This window comes from Canis aureus, chromosome 6 (assembly GCF_053574225.1).
Source record: "Canis aureus isolate CA01 chromosome 6, VMU_Caureus_v.1.0, whole genome shotgun sequence".
In the NCBI taxonomy this organism is placed as follows: Eukaryota; Metazoa; Chordata; class Mammalia; order Carnivora; family Canidae; genus Canis; species Canis aureus.
This window is the reverse complement of record NC_135616.1, coordinates 63216276-63234692: the sequence shown is the minus strand read 5'-3', so window position 1 is coordinate 63234692 and position 18417 is coordinate 63216276. Positions and strand designations below refer to the sequence as shown.

At 44.5% G+C, this 18417-nt stretch overlaps 1 long non-coding RNA gene across 3 annotated transcripts in view; it reads right to left on the bottom strand.

Annotated features, from left to right (window-relative positions):
- The window catches only part of LOC144316245 (uncharacterized), a 40746-nt gene that overhangs the window by 13050 nt on the left and 9279 nt on the right, over window positions 1-18417 (bottom strand). For all 3 annotated transcript variants that reach the window (XR_013382096.1, XR_013382094.1, XR_013382095.1), the window contains 2 exons: window positions 16751-16856; window positions 6009-6103 (listed from right to left, as the gene is read on the bottom strand). This is a non-coding gene — a long non-coding RNA (uncharacterized LOC144316245). The remainder of the gene's footprint in view (window positions 1-6008; window positions 6104-16750; window positions 16857-18417) is intronic.

Genomic DNA, 18417 nt, shown 5'->3' with positions numbered 1-18417 from the left:
CCTCCTCTACTGTGAATTGTTCCTCCATGTGTGGAACTCAAATCCCCAACTACCTCGGTCCACCTGATGTATTTTAATGTTTTAGCTGGGCACTGGGGGGGGACCAGCAGTGTCCCAGAGGGCAGGGCAATGGCTGTCCACCTACGATGACATTTCCCCACCAATCAGAGGACGCGCACAAGTGGGGCTGAGATGAGCCACCTCCCAGCCTGGATCTTCACACACTGCTCACACTCTCTTCCACACCCTCTTCCATCTTCTCCTGGTTGACACCCAGATGCGGCTGTGGCCCTGCCTTGACCATGACCTGCAAAATAAACCTATGTCCCGGGTCCTTAAGCCATTGCACTGCCGGCTCCCTTAGTTAGAGCAGGCTAGCTTTACCCCAGCTACTGCGATTGCCAACCTGTCAGCTTTCCAGCTTCCACCGGGAGGGAAAAATCTAGCAACACCATGCCTGCAGTCCTGCAGGGCAACAGTCAGCAGGAGCTAGAGCTCCCTCTGCCGCAGACCCCACAGTGCCCCGGAGAGCCTGAGACCTAGTGTCCAACGTGTCCCCTGCACTCTTGCTTTTCTGACACTTTGCTCTTTCCCACCAACTGCCTGATGCTTGCAGACAGTTGTGTTCTTAGAAACATTTGAGCCCCGGAGTAAAACATGACTCAGGTGATCCAATCCCTGACGATCCACCTGCTTGACTCTTCTCTCAAGAGGTGTTGCTGTTTTGGGGTGCCTGGGTGGCTCAGCGGTTGAGTGTCTGCCTTCAGCTCAGGGTGTGACCCCGGGTCCGGGGATCAAGTCCCGCATTGGGCTCCCTGCCGGAAGCCTGCTTCTCCCTCTACCCATGTCTCTGCCTCTCTCTGTGTCTCTCATGAATAAATAAATAAAATCTAAAAAAAACAAACAAAAAAAAAAGGAGTTATTGCTGTTTTAAAACATTAACCAGTAATCTCAGCCCTGGTTGAGGTCCTAGATCAGATGCAATGCCTCCTGCCAAAAGCAAATATTCTATAATGTGCCCCTTATATTCCTGAAATTAAATTAATATTACCCACCTATGCACAATTCTCAACATCAGCATGATGCCCTAATGGAAATATAAAGGACTTATGATAACAGCATGTGTTTCCATACCTAAAGGTGTGGTGTGACTGCTTTAGGAGCTGGCAGGAAGTATCAGATGCTCCTGGGTGGGAGCAGAGGCCCCTAGGAGCCTGACAGCTGTGGATGCAGAACAGGACAGCTGTGTGATTCTGGGAGCTCATGTACCACAAGTGCCATTGCCACCAGGGATCTGATCTTTCTAATTTTTTTTAAAGATTTTAATTATTTATTCATGAGAGAGAGGCAGAGACACAGCCAGAGGGAGAAGCAGGGACCCCGATGCGGGACTCGATCCCAGGACCCCAGGATCACGACCTGAGCCAAAGGCAGACGCTCAACCACTGAACCACCCAGGCGCCTCTGGATCTGATCTTTCTAAAAGGTGAACAGCTCTTGGTCAAGGCCCCGTCACTTCCAAAGCCAGTCTTCCCTGATTTCCACAACAGTTGGATTCCTGGAAAGCTTTGTGTATCTGAAAATGTGCAACAAAGACTTCATGAATAAAACAGAGTTCAGTTTTGGGCTCGGATCATCCGTAACGTGTTCTCCACTCAAGCACACCCAACGGCACCCAGCCGTCATGCGGGGCACAGGCTGGGGACACCGTCGAGAGAATATCAGGCTAACATCGCTGCCCTTTCCCCCACCGAATGCTGAGAGCATCCTGACACACCATGAAGACAACCAGGCACACCCACACATTCCTAAAGGCCCCCTTCTGACGGACGCCATGAGAACCATTGCCTCAAAGCAAGATGACGCAGAGAGAAGGCAGTATTGAAGCTTTTCCTGAGATGACTTGAGTTTTCTTCATAGCTTGTGGAAGGTGCATCTCGATTTTCTGCGACTGTCTGGACTTTTAGACATTTGTTTAGGAAGGAAGAGGCGGTGGTCAGAAGGGCCCGGGGGTGGGGGTGGGGGTCTCCAGAGTGCGGTGCTCACACTCCCCCATGGCTCTGGGGGAGAGGCCTTACCTCCCAGCTCCTGTTTTTAAAAAGGATGTAGGGGGATCCCTGGGTGGCTCAGCAGTTTGGCGCCTGCCTTCGGCCCAGGGCTTGATCCTGGGGACCCGGGATCGAGTCCCACGTCGGGCTCCCTGCATGGAGCCTGCTTCTCCCTCTGCCTGTGTCTCTACCTCTCGCTCTCTCTCTGTGTCTCTCATGAATAAATAAATAAAATCTTAAAAAAAAAAAAAAGGATGTATAAATAAAGCTGGGGCTCAACTGAAAACCAATTCCCGCGTCCCTCTCATCTCCTGCCCGTTAATAGCCTCTTGGTGGGAGTCGCGTGGAGACGTTGAGGGAACGAGCTGTGTGGAGCCGAATGGGCTCCACGTGGACGCTGAGGGCCTCCGAGCGTGCGTTCACCTAAAATGTCAGTCCTTCATGTCGCTGTGATGCCAGGCAGCCAAGACGGACACGGTTTCTCAAAGAAACATGCCTATAAATCAAGTTTCACTTGGGCTGGGGTGGGGCCCAAACCCCCAGCCAGTCCCCCTCAAATTTAGGAAACTGAGAGGCTTGAGCACTTGGTCGTCTGGATCCTGCCGAAGAGACCAGCCCTTCGGCTTCCCCCAGTCGAAGGAAGCCCCATTTTCTCCACAGGCCTCTGTGGCGCCTGAACTCCCACATGGCTCCCTAAGTGGCCTCTCAGGCAATACCGTACCCAAGGATGTAGGCAGGGAAGGGACAGTGGCAGGGAGAAAGGGAGCCAGCTGCTCCCCGTCAGGACGGGAGGGCCAGGGCTGCTCCTCCGCGGCCCCAGATCTTGATCCCCCTCGGCCCCGAGCCACGTCCCACCTTCCCGCTGCAGGCCACCCGCCGCCTCATTCCCCTCCTCCGTCCCAGGCCATTTTTAACTGTCTGACCGGGAAGGATCTGACCTGACAGGACAATTAAATATTAATATCGTGATTGAAGAGCCTGTGTGCAAATCAATTAAAAATAGGACTTGTGGAGCTGAGACGTTTTCAATCTATTTTTCCTTCCTGTCGGGAAAGCTCTTGCCACGTAGCTCAGAGCCCAGGGCCCCAAGGCCAGGGTTGATCCCAGAAGGGGCCCACAGGTCCTGCCAGTGGGATAGGAGCCTCTACCCTCGGGGGGGGGGGTGCCAGTGAAGGGGCTGATGTGGCTCCTCCTACCATGGGGCGCAGGGCCCCCATGCACAGACACCTCCTCCAGCAAAGTCTCCCCTGGGACTAGCTGCCACCCTGGGGGGCTCCCTTCCGGGCCAGCTTGCCTCAGACATCTGTAGTTATTGGCTTGTTGTGTTTGCACTGCATCCTAGAGTGTGAGGGAACACACTGAGGGCCGGGGCCGTGCCCTTCGTCTTTCCACACAGATCCCCACCCAGTTTCTGGAAAGGGTACGCAATTAATAAATGTTTGTGCAATGAATCAACAGGGCAATGACATCTGCCATTTGTTACTGATGAAAACCTGTCGAATGACAATTATTAATAGCTTAATTCTTCAACTTGAAGAAAGCTCGACTTGAGGTGGCACCTGGGTGGCACTAGCAGCATGCCCCGAGGAAGCCCAGGACACATGAGGATCTCTTTCTATAAAGAAGCAGAGTAAAAAAAAATATAAAGAAAGAAAGAAAGAAGCAGAGTGAGCAGCTACTTCTAGACCCCCGGGATGAGCTGATGACCCACCACTAGCAGGTACAGGATTTGCCTCGGAGCTTTCTGGAAGACGAGGCTGAAGGGGGAACATCATCAGTTATTTTCTCACCAAAAAGAACACCAGCTGGTCAGCAGGGACAAAGTTCTCCTGAAACTCTGCACCTCAAGGGGGATTTGTTACGTGAATCCTTACACAGAAATCCCCAAGTGTCATTTTGCTGTTCCGCACATAAGCCTCATCCCTTCCTGCCACAAGACCTGTCCTTCTGGTGGGAGTGTCAGTGTGGAACTTCTCAGCATGCACCTCTCTGCTCAGGTGTCACCTCCGAGCAGCCACTCCTGCCTCTTCTCCCCCAGGATTCCCTGTGAGCCCAGGACCACCCTCTCTTACTTCTCTGCATCATACTTACCTCTCCCAGATCACCTTACTTATTTGCTTGCTTACTTGCTGTCTGTCTCCCTCACAAGACTGGTGAGCTTCATGAGCGCGGGGATGTTGTCTGTTTGGTTCACTGCTGTACCCCAAGCCCCTCACGTAGGACTTGGTACCTAGCAGGCATTAGATGTATATTGCCTGGATTGTGACTCAAGGGCATATTCTCAACCAGGACTTGGCGGAAGCACAGAAACATTGTTTTAAAAGGAGGTTCTTAAAAAAAAATAAAAATAAAAATAATAAAATAAAATAAATAAAATAAAATAAATAAAATAAAATAAATAAAATAAAATAAAATAAAATAAAATAAATAAAATAAAATAAAATAAAATAAAATAAAATAAAGGAGGTTCTTATGGTTATGGACGTTCCCTGATAAATATGAGATTACATGTTCCAGGCTCTTTGCTTTCTTGTAACAATTTCATACAGGGATAGAACAAGGAGGGTCTATACATGGATGACATGAGCAATTTCCTGGGCCTGCCATCTGCTTCAAACATCTGGGGGCCTGAGGTGAGCTTCAACAAATCTTCACACAAGGTCTGTTCTTTTTGCTCATGTATACGTTTTACAAAGTGTCGCTCTGCGTTGTCCAGGCTGAAGTGCAGTGACCATTCAAAGGCACGTTCCCACTACTGATTAGCACAGGAGTTTTGACCTGCTCTCTTTCCAATGTGGGCTGGTTCACCCCTCCTTAAACAACATGGTGGTCATCTGCTCTCTAAAGGTCACCATCTTGATCCCAGACTTAGTGTGAACACCCAACACCCAGTGGGCACAGCACACTATAGCCCAGAGCTCCTGGGGTCAACCGGCTCTCCTGCCTCAGCCTCTCAAGTCGCTGGGACTACGGGTGCCCACCACCACACCCCAGGTCAGTTCCTCCTTGGCCTCCCCAACAAGTGCTCTAATTAGAGCTTTTGCCTAAAGTGAGCGCCTTCTGGGCTGCCAGACAATGAGGCAAATTCCTAGTCACCTGCAAATATTTAAGAGCTAGACTGAGTCTCATCTGCAGAAAAGTCAACTATCTTCAGCAGAAACATCTGCAGGAGTAGCTACGGGCAGATCCAGTACATCCTGTCGATGAGAACAGTGAACTGTCAAGGGCTCACACAGGTCCTGGGGCAAGGCCCTCAAGTTCTATATCACCTGCCTCAGTTATCTGTTGTTATGTAACAAATTACTCCTCCAAAAAAAACCTTAGCTTAAAATGACAAACATCTGTTATCTCACAGTTTCTGTGTATTGGGAATTTAGGAGCAGCTTAGCTGAGTGGTTCTGGTTCATGGTGTCTGCTGAGGTTGCCGTGAAGACGTTGGCTGGCGCTGCCATCATGTAAAGGCTTCTCTGGGGCTGGAGCTTCCACTTCTATGGTAGCTCACTCCCAGGGCTGCTGACAGTTCCTCCCTGGCTATTGGCAGAGAGTCTCAGTTCTTCCCCATTGGGTCTCCCCACCGGGCCTCCCTTGAGGGTCTTTGTGACATGTTAGCTGGCCTCTTCTAGAGCAAGTGATCCAAGAGAGAGAGAACAAAAAGGAGGCCTCAGTGCCTTCTATGACCTAGTCTCGCTGCAACTTGCTTTTACTTCCACCGTATTCTATTTGTTGGAAGTTAAGTCACTGAGTTCAGGCCATACTCAAGTGAAAGAGAATTAAGCTCCACCTCCCAAACCACTGCACCATCTAATGTGCACAAAATAGCCTCAGCAGGAGAAATATGTACAATAACCATTACCACCCAGAAAAGTTCTTGATTGTGTGTGAGGGGGAACACAATGTGCTGAAGAGCTTATGAAGAGTAATTAGACCTTTCAGGACTCAAATCTCTAACCCACCACCTACCAGCTGGATGAATCTGAGGAAGACACTTCCCTTCTCCGAGCTTTCTGTTTTCTTTTGTTTAAAATGGAGATGATGTTACCCAACGTCCCAACATGCTGTGAGAAATAGAGAAAACGCACATCAGTCTCTTTCTGGGCACACCGTAAATATTCATGAAATGACAGGGGTTATTAACTTATACTGAAACACTTCTTTGGTTTTTGAAGAATTATGAACTGGTACACTGCACAGTATAGAAAATGGATTAACTATTGCTTAATAAGAATGACTTGTTCTTATTATAGATAGCCCACGTATGGGGTGCCTGGGTGGCCTGGTCGGTTAAGTCTGCCCTTGGCTCAGGTCATGATCTCGGAGTCCTAGGATTGGAGCCCCATGTCAGGCTCCCTGATCACCAGGGAGTCTGCTTCACCCTCTCCCCCTGCTCCTCCCCCCTACTCATGCTCTGTCTCTTTCAAATAAATAAAGAAAATATTTTTTAAAAAATTAAATTTTAAAATACAAAAAGAAACAAACAGAAACTCAGGAATATGCAAGGCACAGATCAAAAGAGGGGGAAAAAGGCTAAAATGAGGGGGTGAAACAACGAAAATTTGAGGCAAAATTTAGCTCTAAGTCAGGGTACCTGGGTGGCTCAGTGGTTCAGTGTCTGCCTTTGGCTCAGGGTGTGATCCCAAGGTCCTGGGATGGATCTCATTGTTCCCCACAGGGAACCTGCTTCTCCCTCTGCCTATGTTTCTGCCTTTCTTCTGTGTGTCTCATGAATAAATAAATAAATTTTTAAAAAATTTAGCTCTAAGCCAAAATGAGGGAAGAACCACCATCAAGATCATAAAGAGATACAAAACATCCTTCTCAGAACTTGATTCTGAAAGGAACGTGTCACGAAGAAGTCACCATCCAGCACACAGGGATGTAGGACCATCCCAGTGGAAGGTACCTAACCACTTTTCCAAACCTGTAGCACCCCACGAACGTGCAGAGGGCATGACGTCAAGACACCACTCAACAACGGCAACTCTGCAAGCTCCATAGCTGCCTGGCATTCTGGAGAAGTTAATGGAAGGTGGCCTACATATCTTCTGCAAATACTTAGTGTCCAGGCTAAGATGATAATAACCATCGTGTGAGTTTTCTGAACACCTGCTAGGGACCAGGCAGTAAGCAGAGGGCTTTACGTGGATGACCTCATTGAATCTTTACAGGACCCTATGAAATAGATACTGTTTAGCCCCCTTCTGCTAATGGGGAAACTAACACACAGAAACAAGGAATAAGGCAGATAGTGAGCAGCAGAGTCAGGATCTACACCTGGGTGATGCAGAGAGTGCCCTCCAAGACACCTCATGACGGAGCCCAGAACACCGGGGACTGAGATGAGAGCAGGTATCAGTAAGGAAACCTGGAAGGCCAAGGTGAAGCCCTCCCGCAGGGACTGTGGCTCACACAGTGTGTGGCTTGAGGGGCTCTAGGATGACAAGCAACATTAACAGGGAGGCAGCCCAAGAGCCAGAAGAAGCTCCATCACTCTTCATAGTTTCGTTGAAAACCATGGTGTTGCCCTAGTTCTGCTCACTCAGGCAACACACCATACGGGGAGCCTCACCTCAATGGGCTAGGGGCCGAGGTTGTGGGTCTTAAGTAGACGCTGCCCTAGAAGAAATCCATCGCCAACTAAGATTAGCAAAAGCATCAAGATCCATTAGCTTAATAAAGGCTCTGGGACATTCTGTGGTCAAGAAATCTGTTTTACATCCTTTAACCTGCCAGTTCTCAAACTTCACTGGGGGGACCTGGGTTAACATCCTGCAGAACCAAGCAAATGCTGGACCAGCAGGTCTCCAAAGTCCCTACCAGCTCAAGGATTCCACAGTTTCGGGTCTTCTTTAATGGTAGGACAAGGACTTTGAAGTCAGAACACCTAAACTTGATTTCAAGCTCTGCCTCTTGTTAACTGGAAAACCTGGGGAAAGTCAGTCTCTCCGGCCCTCAGTCTTCTTATCTGTAAAATGGAGGATCATGGTGGTATCTGTGTCATTACGCTGCCACGAGGCGTCATTAGTGCACGCTAAAGGAATTTATAAACTGGGCATGGCACACTCATTTTAGCTGTTACTATTATAGATTAAAGATGAAACAAAACTAGAAATCAAATTTGATCAGTTTCTTATCACCTAGTCATCTGCTCTTTCCATGGCCCTGCCTGCTCTTAATACTCTAGAATAAAGACATATATATATATTTTTAAGGATTTTAAAATTTTATGTATTTGAGAGAGAGAGAGAGAGAGAGAGAGAGAGAGAATGCACCAGCAGGGGGAGGTGCAGAGGGAGAAGGAGCAGCAGACTCCTCACTGAGCATGGAGCCCATGCAGGGCTTGATCCCAGGAACCTGGGATCATGACCCAAACTGAAGGCAGACATTTAACTGACTGAGCCACCCAGGCACCCCAAGACTTTTTAAATAGAGCAAACCCCACTAATTCTCTTCCTCTTTTTCAGATTGATACTTTTGATGCCATTTCAATTCAGAGTATGTGTGTCAGGAAGGGAAATAAATTAAAAACAAATGATTCGTTCATCTACACATCAACCCTCTGGTTGATGAGGCCCTCTGGTTGGGGCTTTTCATTCAAGGCCAAAGGCTGGTGATCCAACTGGAAACAGAACACAAAACAAAGGGAGACTCTTAGAAAAAAATTCCTCAGGGACAGCCGAATTCCACTATGGCAAATCCAACACAGTCACTCCTAAGACACAGCTCTGCAGGGGAAAAAAATCGTCCTGGCCTAGCCAGAGCAGCTGTCTTCGTAAGTAGAAAGAACGGTGCTTTTCCACACCTCATGCTGGCACCTGGTAAGACAGAGTCATCCCAACCCAGACTATACCTCCTGTCTTCTGCACATAATAAACAATATAAATTCATGTCATGAAGAAAAAAATCACATCCCAAATTCTTCCACCCTATTTAATATTCCCCTTGGGCTTTCCCCAAACCATGACTCTTGGTCAGTTCAAAATAATACCTCCTATTTGTGCAGTGTTTTTAGTTTTTAAAGAATTGTATTTTTAATGATACAAAGAAGCTGAAGATCCAATATTGAGTCTGCAATGATGCAACTTTTTTTTAAGATTTATTTATTTATTTGATAGAGAGTGGGGAGAGAGAGAGTGCGTGTGCAAGAACGAGGGGGGGAGAACGAGGGGGGTCAGGGAGAGAAGCAGACCCCCTGCTGAGTGTGGAGCCCAACTAGGGGCTCTATCCCCCGACCCTGAGATCATGACCTGAGCCAGTGTCAAGAGTCTGACTGAGCCACCCAGGCGCCCCCACAAAGAGGCAACTTTCTAATCTAATCTTTCTTGATTTTCCCTATAAGAATATTTCAGATTCTGACTGAATCACTGACTTAACACTGAAGGACGTTCTTGGACAGGCTGGTTCGGGAATCCCTCACGGAAAGTGTCATAATGGATAAGAAATGAAGTAGCTCTGCTCCCAGGGCACCATGTGGCCCTGCAGGCACCCAACGATGGCAGCATCAGTAGAAAATGATGGTTTCCTTCATTTTATTCCATTTCTTCAGCCCAGGTTCTGCATTTCTAAAATGTCCCGGTTGCTGAAATCCTATCACAATTTTTCTTTTTTCCTTTCAGTTTTATGGGCAGCATGGTGCATTAGCACAGGGGAGAAAATGTAACCGATAAAAATAAATAAAAGAAACCTCATTTAAAATGGAGCCGGGAGCCCTGCAGGGGGGAGCTCTCCCCCATGAGCTCTCCTTGCTGCCCGCAGAACCAGCAGGCAGGAGATAAGAATTATTTCAACAGGGAAAGACATTTTTCACACAGGAATTTTACCTACTGCTTTTTTGTTTTTTAGTTTACTTATTTGTATATTTATTTTAGGTAATCTCTACAAGCTCCAAGTGGGGCTTGAACTCAGGACCCCCAAGATCATGTGCTCCTGCGACTGAGCCAGCCAGACTGAGCCAGCCTTTCTCCTGCTTTTAAGAAAAGGAAGGAAGATCCCTCCCTGCCCTGGCAACAGGCATCAACCACCACTTACACCCAATGGGAAACCGCCACAACCTAACTCTCCTTTCTTTTGTTCAGAACAACCGTCCCCGGTTTCCTCCTGAAACTTAGTAAAAAGCTGACCTTCCCTGTGTCTCTTTGGACCGGCCTGTGCTTCCATCGCTTGCCTGTCCCAAATGGCCATTCCTCTGCTATTTCCAAATAAATTCATATTTTTAGCTTAAAGAAAATTGCTCTTTGCTCTGTGTTTAAACTTAGCAAAACTCTCTTCATTTTGCTGAAACCCAGGAAGGCTTTATCATAGTAGCACCTGTCTGGTAGCAGCACCTGTCTGGGTGGTGTCTGGCTAGACCTGGACAAAGCCCTCCAAAATAGCAAAGTTCCATGATTAAACCAGTCTGACGTGAGCTCTCTCAAAAAACTGCAAAGGGCTCTGTTTCATCATTTGCTGATTTTTTTTTCCCCCGTGGAAATTCATATCCTATTTAAACTGTTTCACCTTAAAATGACAAAGTAGTCCCTTAGGCATAATATAATGTCCTTTAATTTGTTTATTAAAAAATAATTAGTCTCTCAGGTCGCATTAGGTCTGAAAAAGAATGCTACTTGCTGTGTTCAGCACTTTATTTTCCAATCTTTACAATTTTCCAATATAATTATTATTTCTCTGTTTTTGAAATGATTTCCCTGTTGTTGAAATTCCGGCGAGGCATTTCATTATTAGTGTGACCTCCTAGCCCAAAGGTGTGCGGTAACATCAACCTCGGCGTTGAACTTTAGGGCTGTCTGATTCTTTTTTTTTTTTAATAAATTTATTTTTTGGGCAGCCTGGGTGGCTCAGCGGTTTAGCACCACCTTCGGCCTAGGGTGTGATCCTGGAGACCCGGGATTGAGTCCCACTTCGGGCTCCCTGCATGGAGCCTGCTTTTCCCTCTGCATGTGTTTCTGCCTCTCTCTCTGTCTCTGTGTCTTTCATGAATAAATAAAAAAATCTTAAAAAAAAAGATAAATAAATTTATTTTTTATTGGTGTTCAATTTGCCAACATATAGAATAACACCCAGTGCTCATCCCATCAAGTGCTCCCCTCAGTGCCCGTCACCAAGTCACCCCCACCCCCTGCCCACCTCCCTTTCTACCACCCCTGGGCTGTCTGATTCTAAAACCGCCTGTACATCATACTGACTTTCTCACGGCCAACAGAACAGGAGCACTGAATTCCAAAGCATAAAGAAGCCTCAGACATCATCTACTGACAGCTCCACTTTATGGAGGAACTGGACCCCGAGAAGTGAAATGACTTGCTCCCATTCATGGAGCTGATGAGTGACAAGGGCCATCACTTCTCAGCATCTCCTGACTCTGGGTCCCTTCTGGCACCATAAGATTCAGTGTGAGATTTTGTTGGGATCCCCTCACAAAGGAATACATGATAAAAAAAAAAATAGCATTTGCCCTACTAGGATCTGTTTTGACACATAACACTCCTAAATGGGTGGGGTTTCCACACCAAGCAATTCTCCAATTCTCTGCAGACATCAGCTAGGTATCCTACAATTTTTTTAAAGATTTTTTTTTATTTATTCATAAGAGACAGAGAGAGAGAGAGAGAGAGAGAAAGAGAGGCAGAGGCATAGGCTCTGAGGAGAAGCAGGCACCATACAGGGAGCTCGATGTGGGACTTGACCCTGGGACTCCAGCATCACACCCTGGGCTGGAGGCAGGTGCCAAACTACTGAGCCACCCAGGCGTCCTGGTATCCTACACTTTAATTCAATTCTGACACAACTCTGTTAGTGCAAACCCTACCTCAGTTAAGGGCTCAATTCCACAAGACTGCCCCCAACTTCAGACACCAATCACAAGTGGTGAGACCCAGGTTATCCACACTTCAGTTCAATGTAGCTACAAATTGGGGGTTTCCATGATCCTTTCTACATGAGGCTTTATAATTTGCTCCTAAGGGCTCTCGCAGAACTCAGGGAAACATTGCACTTACTATTATCAGTGTATTATAAAGGATTCAAATGAACAACCAGATGAAGGCAAAGTATACATAGGACAAAGTCTGGAAGGGTCCTGAGCACAGGAACTTCTTCTGTCTCTGTGAATTTTGGGATGCACCACCTTCTTGGCATAGGATACATTCACCAATCCAGAAGCTCTTTCTGAACCTCAGTGTTTATGGTTTCTATAGAGGTTCCAGTACTTAGCCATGATTGATTAAATCATTGGTGGCTGTTAATTAACTCAATTCTAACCCCTCTCCCCTTCCTGGAGTTGGGGAAGGCTTGAAAGTTCTAACCCTGTAATTGCTGCTTGGTTCTCCTGGCAACCGGCACCTACCACAAAACTATCTAAGGGCTCTCCTTAGGTCACCTTAGCATTAGACTATTAGCATAGACTATTAGTCTATTAGCATAGACTCAGGTAGGGTTGAAAGAAGCTTATTATGAATAACGAAAGTTGCCCCTCTCACTCCTGCCACTCTAGAAATAAAATTTTTAGAATTTCTTGTGCCAATTACCTGATTGTAGACCAAATGTATATTTCTTTCTTTTCTTAAGTTAAAAAAGTTTTTAAAAAAAATTTAGAGAAAGTATGTGAGCCAGCGGGGAGAGGCAGAAGGAGAGGGAGAGAAGGAATCTCAAGCAGACTCTGTGCTCAATGTAGAGCCAACTTGGGCCTCGATTCCATGACCCTGAGATCATGACCTGAGTCAAGATCAAGAGTTGGACACTCAACCCACTGAGCCACCCAGGCATCGCCAAATAGCACAAATATCACCCCCATTTCTTGCATCACAATATTACATGCCTCATCTACATAAAATTGTGAATTTGTGCAAAAAGATAGATGAAAGATGATCTCTAAAATGTTAATGGTGAGAATCTCCAGATGGTGGAATTTCAGATAATTTCAATCCTCTCCCTCATACTTCTTTGAGTTTAAATTTATTAATATATATATATATGTATATATAAGCAGAACATGTAATAAAATCAGACACTCAATTAACAAACACTGTGTGCAGTCTTTCTAACGTTCTCATGTCTATATATCAATATACAAACACACGTATATGTGTTTAAGGGTGCCAATATTTGCTTTACAAAAGTGTTTTCTCCCCATACTTTCTCTAAAGTTTGCTTAATCGCTTAAAAACATAATGTGAAAATCTCTCCAAGTCAATTGGCAAGGCTCAAAGTCATTCTGTTTAAAGATTGCATAATATTTCAAAGTTGGGAATATGCCATGATTTTACTCAATCCTTCCCCTTTTGATAGGTCCTCATTTTATTTAATGTTGTTTGCCAACACAAACAAGGCTGCAGTGACTATCCTTGTACTAGTGGCTTTAGTCCTGCAGGATAAACTCCCAGGAGTTGAATTGCTGAGTCAAAAGGCATTAGATAGGGATCCCTGGGTGGTGCAGCGGTTTGGCGCCTGCCTTTGGCCCAGGGCATGATCCTGGAGACCTGGGATCGAATCCCACGTCGGGCTCCCGGTGCATGGAGCCTGCTTCTCCCTCTGCCTGTGTCTCTGCCTCTCTCTCTCTCTCTCTCTCTCTGTGACTATCATAAATAAATTAAAAAATAAAAAAAATAAAAAAAGTGATTAGATGGACTTAAAATGCTTAGAGATATTGTCAGAAGGCACTCCTAAAATGATCATGGCATTCCATGTTTCCACCAGTAATCAACTCCCTTTTGATGAATTCCAGTGAATTCCCACCAGCAGTGTAGTCGTTCTTTTATTTATTTATTTATTTATTTATTTATTTATTTATTTATTTATTTATTTATTTATTTATTTTTTGTAGTCGTTCTTTTAATGTTTGCCGACCCGATGGGTAAGGAGTGCTATTGCTCTGTTAGCCTAATTTGCATTTCCTTAACTCATAACATCAGCCAATACTTAACATAATGCCTTACTCTGCACTGGGCTTACTATGCGCCACATACCGTACGGAGCACTTTGCATATGATGACTCTTAACTCTGAAACAATCCTGTGAGACAGGTATGTCGAGTATCTCCATTTATAAGATGATATAACTGGGGCACAGGGAAGTTCAATAACTTGGCCAAGGTCACACTACCAGCTAGTCTGTCTCTTTAGAAAAGCTTAACCACTCTAATCGCTACTCTAGGCTCCACCGTCTCATGCATTTATGGATTTTTGGAAATGCTTTTCCAAAAACTATGTATTTGTATCTCTAACCCACTTTTTCTATTGGACTGCCTTTTGACCCTTAATCTGCAGATCTTTGACGTGGTAGGTATTAACTATAAATTCTTTATTTATAATCTTTCTTGCAAATATTTTCCCTTAATCGTATCATCTGTCTTTTGATTTTGTGTATGGCCTTTTTTAACCAAGTTTTAAATTTTGTGCTGTCAAATGACAAAACAAAAACAATTTAGAAATGAGTTTGATGTCCTTGAGTCAAAGGAAAACAACCCATGGATGAGAGGGAGGGCAGTGCCTCACAAGCACTGGAACACTCTTCCCGAGGAATTATGGGCAAGAGCAAGCCTTAGATCCAAAGACAGACTTGGAGACAGCATGATTGGCTAGCTCAGAGGTTTCCTGAGAAGCCTAGCAGGTGTTACTGCCCAGGGTAAAGTAAGCCAGCTAAAGCTGAGTTGGAGGATTGTGATTAGTGTGTTAGATTTCCTTGACAGGTGTCTCCCAGAAGTCCAGGCTGACTTAGGTTGAAATTCATGATGTGGGCTGGGCCACTGGGGGAGGGGGGGGCTCCATTCTGTGGACCCCAATAAACAAATTTATCTTATCAGTGTCATTCATATATGCATATATATGGCTTCTGGTTTTCCTGTCTTAATAATAAAAATACTCTCCACAACACATAGGTTTAATATGCATGCCAAAATTTCTATTAAAGCTTTCTTTTTATTATTTTAGGGGTTCATAAAATCAAAACTTCATTTTTGAATGTGATGTGAGATACAGATCCAACTTTACTTTTTTCTAGATAGAAGCACACGGTGCCAGCACCATTTATTACAGTATCAACCTTTCTTTCCCTACTGGATTAAAATATTACCTTTTCATATGGTATGTTATATGGCTATGTTTACTGAGATCTATTTTCTGGGCTCTTTATGCTGTTTCAGGGATTTTATTGATTTTTAAAAATTCCTATGCTATAATGTCCTGCTTGTATTACAGTGGCATTAGCAAATATTTATTTTCTGGTAAAGAAGCCCTCCTTACTATCCTTTCCTCATTATTTTATGGCTATTCTTGGACATTTAATCTCCCAATGAATTTTAAGAATATGTATCCCATTAAGTAAAAACTCTACTTAAATTCTAATTAGAATTCTATTCATTATGCATGTTATTATTGAGGAAAATAACATTTTTTGGAAAATAGCATTTTTATGATGTTAAGTTTTCCCTTCCATACTAGCCTTTTGATTGTTTCTCTTTTTAATGTTGTTTAGGTCATTTGATAAAATATAGCTCACATCATATGGATCTTGTACTTTCCCTGTCTATAGCCTACAAAATTTTCTTTTTTTTTTTCTACAAAATTTTCTTTTTCTTTTTTCCTTTCTTTTTAAAGATTTTATTTCCAAGTAATTTCTATATCCAAAATGGTGCTTGAACTCACATACCCTCTGGGATCAGGAGTCATATGCTCCATTGACTGAGACAGCAAGGTGCCCCCCACTACAAACTCTTATTGTTAGTTCTATAGTTTTAATGTTTTGGGGGATTCTTTCGGCATAAAATTACATTACTAAAGAGTGACACATTTTATTTCTTCCAATATTTATACAAAATGTTTGAAGTTATTATTGTCTTGCATTTACTAAAATTTCAAAATTATAATGGTGATAATGAGCATGTGTTTTCTGTTCCTGATTTTAATGAAAATAGTATTTTCATATCACTATTTTAATGATGTTTGCTATTGATAGCTATAGGTATTTGTTTATTGATATATTTAAATTCCTTCTATTTATATTTTTCTTAGAGGATGGTTATTTTTTTTACTAAAAATGTGCTTTAATATATTGATTGTTATGAACTATGTTGATAGATTTATTGATATTAAATCATTCTCATATTCCTAGAATAATCCCTACTTGGTTCAAGAACATAATTTTATGTTTAATTGTTCTTTTTTTTTTAATTTTTATTTATGATAGTCACACAGAGAGAGAGAGAGGGAGGCAGAGACATAGGCAGAGGGAGAAGCAGGCTCCATGCACCTGGAGGAGCCCGACATGGGATTTGATCCCGGGTCTCCAGGATCGCGCCCTGGGCCAAAGGCAGGCACTAAACCGCTGTGCCACCCAGGGATCCCTTTTTTTTTTTTTTTTTTATGTTTAATTGTTCTATTTGCTCTTTTTTCCTTCAACATTTCTTTTTTTTTTTTTTTTAAGATTTTATTTGTTTATTCATGAGAGACACAAAGAGAGAGAGGCAGAGACATAGGCAGAGGGAGAAGCAGACTCCCTATGGGGAGCCTGATGTGTGACTTGATCCCAGGACCCTGGGATCATGACCTGAGTTGAAAGCAGACGCTCAACCACTGAGCCACCTAGGTGCCCCTCCTTCAACATTTCTGTAGTAATATTTATGGGTATGATTGGACTATAGTTTTCTTCTGCTTTAAACTTTTTAGGGCTTTCTCATGTAAGTTATTTTCATTTTAGTCAGTTTTATTTCTTACTTTGAAAAGTTATTTGGATCTCTAGGGAGAGCGGGGTGGCCCAGTAGGTTGAGTGTCCAACTCTTGATCTCAGCATCTTGACTTTGAGTCCCGTGCCAGTGTGGAGCTCACTTAAAAAAAAAAAAAAAAAAGTTATTTGAATTTCTAATGGCATCCAGTAGCTAGTATTTGCTTCCTAATTATTATTATTTTTTAATTTGGTGAGTAAAAGGGGAGGAAAAGAGTGATTTTTAAATTGTAAGCTACTTTTTCCTGAAAAGACTGAAATTCAAATTCACCTTGCATACACTATCCTTTTGTTCTGGGAAAACCATGGGTATCAGACCCTTTGGTTTCATAAAGCTCATTCAAAGAAAATTGTGACATCATTCCTGTCCCTAATGTAAATATTTTTTACTAAGAAGCTAAGTGGTCTGTAGGAGATGCGAATGCATGTCTGCATTTACTCATGTTTAGAAATATTTATATTTCTCTTTTCCCAATGACTTTAGAATGCACTCTGTCATAAACCATCCACATAAACTGCTGGGGATTTTTTAAGCATTGTTTGCAAGACATACAGAGCTGGGAGGCTGGGAAGAGAGGTGTTTAGAAGAGCAAATTGCAAGTGTGAGATAGTAAAAAAGAAATGGACTGTATCAGGGCAGCTCAAACAGACTATTTTGTGAGATTTAACAACCCGGAATTTGCTGATGAGAAGTCACTGCGAGGTGGATCTTCCCTCACTCCACCACCACCTTGTGGACAGAAAATGGGGGCCCCCATGAAGGGGGTGATCCTTCCACTTTGAATAGTGCTGCCTAGGGGTGGATCCTAGGACCAGAAATGCAGCCTGATTCTATTTTCTTTTCTGCTGGCCTCCCCCTCTGGCAGCCAGTCCTGGACAGAAGGTAGCACACAGGGCTGAGCCGCCAGCCAGGGGAGCCAGGCCACAGGACCTTATTATCTTACTCTTACAGAGGTAAGAGTCCCCAAGAGGCGGGGAGGCCTGGGTGGCTCAGTGGTTGAGCATCTGCCTTTGGTTCAAGTCGTGATCCCAGGGTCCTGGGATCGAGTCCCACATCGGGCTCCCCACAGGGAGGCTGCTTCTCCCTCTGCCTGTGTCTCTGCCTCTCTCTGTGTCTCTCATGAATAAATAAATAAAATTAAAAAAAAAAAAAAAGAGCCCCTAAGACAGGCCCACCTGTACCTATTCTCTCTGAAAGTGGTGACACCCAACACTGGTTAGGACATATTCCCTACTGGATCCTACCTCCCTTCTGATGCCCCTCAGCCCTTCAGAAGACCCCTCTTAAGAGCAGCAAGACTGGGATGCCCGGGTGGCTCAGCAGTTGAGCATCTGCCTTTGGCTCAGGGCGTGATCCCTGTCCTGGGATCAAGTCCCACATTGGGCTCTGCATGGGGAAGCCCCTCTTCTTCTCCCTCTGCCTATGTCTTTGCCTTTCTCTCTGTCTCTCATGAATAAATAAATAAAATCTTTAAAAAAAGAGAGAGAGAGCAAAGCAAGACTGAAGGGGTATTAAGGAAGCTGCTCCCTGATTGGGATGGAGCAGAAAACCAAGCTGTGCCTCCCTGCAGGAGGGCAGTTAGCCTCAGCCTCCAGGGGCCCTTACCCACGGTGTCCACCTTTCCTGCCCAGGACTGCCTCACCTTGGTCCTTGCTTCTC